Source organism: Sceloporus undulatus, chromosome 4, assembly GCF_019175285.1.
Source record: "Sceloporus undulatus isolate JIND9_A2432 ecotype Alabama chromosome 4, SceUnd_v1.1, whole genome shotgun sequence".
Taxonomy (NCBI): domain Eukaryota; kingdom Metazoa; phylum Chordata; class Lepidosauria; order Squamata; family Phrynosomatidae; genus Sceloporus; species Sceloporus undulatus.
The window spans coordinates 42,629,956-42,635,747 of record NC_056525.1 but is presented as its reverse complement, the minus strand read 5'-3'; the positions used below and the strand labels follow the sequence as shown (position 1 = coordinate 42,635,747).

Here is a 5,792-nt window from a genome sequence, read left to right as displayed (position 1 = left end):
AGCTTACTTTAATTGCCACAAACCTGAATTCAAATGGTAAAAAATAGTTTGCACTCAACTGACTTGGAGAGGTCTCTGAAGATGCCAGCCTCAGATGCTGGCGAAACGTCAGGAAGAAATTCTTCTAGAACATGGCCACATAGCCTGAAAACCCCACAAAAAAACTATGCTTCTCTTTGTTTGCCTGCTGGGTTTGTTTTTAATGTGATAAGGCTCTAAAAGGTGACATGGTAACCATTGCTAAGCATCTAAAAGGATGTCATGAAGAAGAGGGAGACTAGAACAGAAACCAATAGAAACAAATTACAAGGAAAGAGATTTCATTTAAATATTAGAAACTGTTCAAGATTGGACTGCACTGGACTGCTCTGGAGGGCAGTGGACTTTTCTTCTTTGGATGTGTTTAGACAGAGGCTGGAGAGGCATCTCTAATGACTGATTTAGTTGTGTATACCTGCATGCCAGGAACTTTCCCTAGATGACTTTTGAAATGCCTTCCAATTCTATAGCTCTATGGCTTGGCATTCAGTCTTGCAGTTATGAATTCATAACTGCTCAGTACTCAGTAAGACTATGTAGTATTACTATAAGATTATGTAAATGCATGTCCCAGCCCAGTTTAATAGCCAGCAACCAGACTGAGTGAAGGAGGTCTGTTCAGTTACTGACTGGGGCACAAGGAGGATGGTGTTTCCAATCACCTCCCACCAGCTAGTCAGGCTGTGACAATCAGAAGCAGGTCCCCTATTGCAAGTCCTTGTTGCAGTCTCTGTTTCTTGCAGGAGGGGATTGAAAAGACCATCCGCCTTGTGCCCCAGTTGGTAGCTGAACAGGCATCCTTCATTTAATCCAATGGCTTTATGGTCAGGCCAGGAGACATTGTAGAATATCAACAATTATTTTTATATAGCTCAAAAATATCTGCATTATTGGATTCTCTTTCGAGGTGGTGCAAGGGAGATGGCATTATGAGCATGTACTTCAAACTTCACTATAGTACTGCAAAGAGAGCAAGGAATCTGTGGCCTGTTACAGACTGCCAAAATAAAGCTGCTTCAGGTCTTTTTGGAGGTATGCTATTTAAATGATGCGTGGGTCCTAAGTCCGGAGGTTGCACCAAAGCCACACTCCATTCCTAAGCACTGGAGGGCAGCTTTGGTGCAGCTTCTGGATTCTTAGGATGCATGCATCATTTAAACAGCATACCTCCAAAGAGACCCGAAGCAGCTTTATTTTGGCAGTCTGTAACAGGCCTGTGTTTTCAGAAGGAGATACTGTATTTAGGGGGGAGAGAGAGAGAGAGAGAGAGAGAGAGAGAGAGAGAGAGCTTGCATGCATGAAAGCAACCTTGTCAATCAGATTTCCTTTCGATGTGTTGGACTATAACACTTACCACCCCATACTCCATCATTATACTCCATTTTCATACTCCATCCTCCCCTTCAAACACCCATGGTTCATTACAGGTTCATAATGTCCCTGCTTGACATTGCATTTGTGAGTGATATAGTGGAAAACTTTTTTACATAGTAATAAAGATATGTGGATGACACTTACTACTAGTGGAAAACATCACAGACTTGGAATGATTACTAAGGAAGGTCAAAGAAGAAATTGCAAAGGCAGGCTTGTTGCTGAACATAAAGAAAACAAAAACAATTACCACGGCGGAACTACGTAAATTCAACCTAGACAATGAGGACATTGATATAATCAAAGATTTCCTGTACCTTGGGTCAAACACTGATCAGAATGGAGACTGCATTATGGAGACAGACCCGGGTGGCAATTCAGTGGTGATTTAGGTGTGATAGGAACTGGCTGCCTCCTGAATTAATGCTGAATTCAGGAAAGGTAAGTCACTCTTTTAACACCATGCGATAGAGTCCCATGAGAAGGCATGACTCATTAAAAAAGACAATAATGCTAGGAAAGGAAGAAGGTAGTAGAAAGAGAGGAAGACTGCATGCCAGATGGATAGACTCAGTCAGAGAGGTCATTGGCTTGAATTTAAAGGACCTAAGAAGTGAGGTGGAGGACAGGGTTTTTTGGAGATGTCTCATCCCTAGGGCCTCCATGAGTCAGGGTTGACTCAAGGGCAGTTAACAACAACAAATCCATCTAAACTCAACGGGATCTGTTTGTAAGGAAATGTGTATAGGTTTGAACTATGTATCGGTAATTTGGCTAACTTAACATTCTGCTTCTAATAAGTTTGGTTTTAGATGGTCTTCTGCTTTCCTTAAAATAAGAATTTGTACAATTATCCATTTTGTCTTAAACAATTAAGGAACTGTCTAAAGTCATATGCTGATTAGAGAGTGCCAATATCAAATAACTGGTTGTGCAAGTTCATCGCTTCTGGAGTGATGAGTTATGTTGAATGTTCATACAGAAAAACAGATGCAGAGGTGTAGATATGATGGTGGGAGCATTGATTTCTTCAATAGGAATAATGCCTTCACACCGAAATCCTCCTTCATTCTCCCAGTTTCCAGTATTGCAGTATCTTAAAGCTTCTGTTGAACATTTAGAAATATAGTTTAGACATTCAAAGAAAATGGGCAGGCGATGTTACCAAGGGAATGAGAGCACACCAAATAGAAGAGTTATTGGTGTGAACAATTTGCAGTGACTCACTCTCACAATTCTAGAAATTTGGTGGCTAAAGGGAAAAATTCCACAAGGGCAGAATTTCTATTTGGAAGGACAATGCCCTCATTTTATTCCTCCTGTAACTATACTCCGAAGCCAGGATGTCATCATTTTAAGTAAATATGCCCAGTATTTGTACATACCTGAACGTAAATGTGGTAAGATGGTGGACACTAATCAGCTGACTCCTGTTTCTGTGAAAGGCAATTTGCCTCAGTTAGATCACGCTCTGGATCCATGACAAAGTCATTTTAAACAAATTAGGAAACAAATGATAGTATTACAGTTGCTTATGTAATCTTATCTTGGCAGCCCTTTTGTGTAGGCATGATGATAACATCTCTAATTACATGTTCGTGCTCTCTCTCCCATGATAGGCCCAGAGGCATAAAAGTTCCACTACACTGAAAAAGATACCTGTTTTAATCATTGACACATTTTTTAAAATCTTTTACATCCAAAAATATGGGTGGAGTGAGCTGATTATATTTTTGGATCGCTGTGAGTAAAGAAATCTAATGAGGATTCAAGAAAAGACCAACAAAAGGAAAACTATGTCATTAGAGTTTGGACTGTAGTGGAGGGACCATATGTAGGAGTTTATCAGACTGGCAAAAAAAGATGGGAGCATAGTGGTATGCTCCCATCAATATCATGCAATAACACAAAGACTATCACATGACATCATGCAACATGGCAATTATCATGTGATTATCCTGTGAAAAAAGAGGCATTCTAGTGCCACTTTTTATACACAGGATTTCCCCATAAATAAAAAGTGGTGCTAGAATGCCTATTTATTCACAGGATAATCGCACGATAATCATGACATTGCATGACGTTGTATGATAATCTTTATGTTATTGTGTGATATTGACAGGAGTATACCATCTTTTTTTGCCAGTCTGATAAAGTCCATAGTTTAGTGGCAAGCACAATTTTGTTCTGTAACCTGGAAAAGAGTTGTCATCGTCATCATCATCATCATCACCACCACCATCACCATCACCATCATCATATCACCTTTCTCTCAAAACTGGGATTCAAGGTGGCCTACAATTTTTTTAAAAGGACAAAAGAGCTAAAAACATAGAAAAAGTAAATGTCAAAATGGAATTATAGTGTTCACAATATTAAAATTATTTAGACCTACCCTTAAAAAGATGACACGTAATTAAAAACATAAGAAGCAATTAAAATAGAACACAAAATATGTGTAGGGTTTCATATTAAAAATGTAAGCTGGGATAGTCTAATTCAAATCTTGCTTCAGTTATGAACTTCCCACAGTACCCAGCACATCCATAGTATTTCCCCACAACCGATCTGTAGGAATGCTGACTTAACCTATAGCAAAAATACAGAACCTAAAGGCCAGATTTGGCCCTGTAGGTTTCCCCATCAAGTCCTCAAAGGCCTCCAGTGGTGCTACTTATCCTCCTGGAAGACTTGCCTCTCAAGCTGCTTCCTCTTCTATCTCATGTTCAGAGGTGATGGGAGCAGCTTGAAGTGATGCTTCTCCTGGGTTTGGTCATCCCTTGCCTTTCCTGTTGCCTTTTCCTTACAAATACTGACATACAGTAATGATTGCTGAGATAACGTACAGTGGGCCCATGGATAATTTTTCCAAGACTGTGCCCTGGGCCATAGCAAGTTAAACAGTGCTCCATGATGTGAGTTTGACCATAGCAGTATCAAGAAATGGAACAGGCTGCCAATGTCCCCAGGCATCTCTCCTGTGACCTTGGACATGCCTTTTCGTGCCACTTGGATGCTTCCATCTCATCCCTCTTTCCCAATCTGGCATAAGACAGAGTGACCCCTGTTTGAATCACTGCTCATTCCCAGGAAGTTATGACAGCTTAGCTGTGGTCCTTGAAATATTTTTTTAAAATAAAACATTGGTAAACTTTTGAGGAAATTATTTAGGCTTCAGGGCTGAACTGTGTAATAACATGATAGGTTTCATTCACCTCTAAAGCCTAAGATTCTGAAGCATTAGATTGGTTCAAAAATAGCACATCATTTACCAGAAAACTCGGAGAGTGTGGCGCATTGTTGCTAGGCACAGATGTTGCTGTGATAGAACGAAGTGTGTGCAGAATCTGTAGTAGTAACACATGCAGTCTTGTTGCTAGGCATAGATGTTGCTAGGGTAAGAGAAAGGGAAGCACATAGTAACAGTAGTAACCTAATATTCATACAAGCTTGCTGGGTGACCCAAATGTTTTAAAACATTTCTAAAATGTGGGTTACAGCTGTCTGATCAGGCATGCTGCATTTACATCTCTGTGCCCAACCTATCAAGCATTGTTGTCAGTGTTGCGAGAAACAACTCTTACCTAGACAGAGATTTCTCTTTCAGAAATGCATGGCTCACTGACTCCTTTTTTAAAAAAAAGATGTACAGCTATCTAGGTCACATCAGATTTGAAAGAAAGAAAGAACTAAGTATGTCTTGTGCTCCAAAACTGCTGTTCTCCCTATGCCATCTGAAAAATGCAAAATAGGGCTTGGTGCTAATGCAGCACATATTCAGAGGATTCCCAGTATGTATCAGTCACAAACCACTAGACCCAAATCAGCTGGGACACAAATGTCAGAAGAAAGGTCAGGGTGCACAGTTTATTAGCATTAACAGAGCTCTACCCCCCCCCCCCCAATTCTGAAAATTATTTGAAAACGAATCTCTACAAATCACCCATTTGGCTGGTGGTAAGTAGTTTCAAGGCAGGTCTCTAGGGCAGAAGATCAGGGTCTAATTCAGCAAAATGAGCAAGAGGGTCACCAATGGCAGTAAAGATTACCATATAGTAAAGTAATTACGTAATGCCCATCTAAAGAGGGAGTTTCCTCCAAAATGATGAAGTCCAAAGCAATGCCATTCATTTGCTTCAGACATGGATGCAAAGGCTGCTGCTACACTGCAAAATTAATGCAGTTTGACACTGCTGTAACGGTCATGGTTTCATCCTATGGAATTCTGGGATTTGCAGTTTTTTGTGGTACCAGAGCTCTTTGACGTAGAAAGTGAAATACCTCAGAAAACTGCCCCCCCCATGGATTTCCTTAAAATTATTTCTTTTCTTGTTAAATTTAGGACAAGCATTCAGAATAATTATTCCAGCTTTATTCAA

The 5,792-nt window shown here is 40.1% G+C and overlaps 1 long non-coding RNA gene across 1 annotated transcript; it reads right to left on the bottom strand.

The window, feature by feature from the left end:
* Positions 1 to 2,354: 2,354 nt before the first annotated feature.
* Positions 2,355 to 4,806, bottom strand: LOC121928936. Its single transcript, XR_006103603.1, has 3 exons — positions 4,686 to 4,806; positions 2,799 to 2,849; positions 2,355 to 2,519 (listed from the first exon to the last, which is right to left on the bottom strand). It is a non-coding gene; the product is annotated as an uncharacterized LOC121928936 (long non-coding RNA).
* Between the last annotated feature and the right edge of the window lie 986 nt (positions 4,807 to 5,792).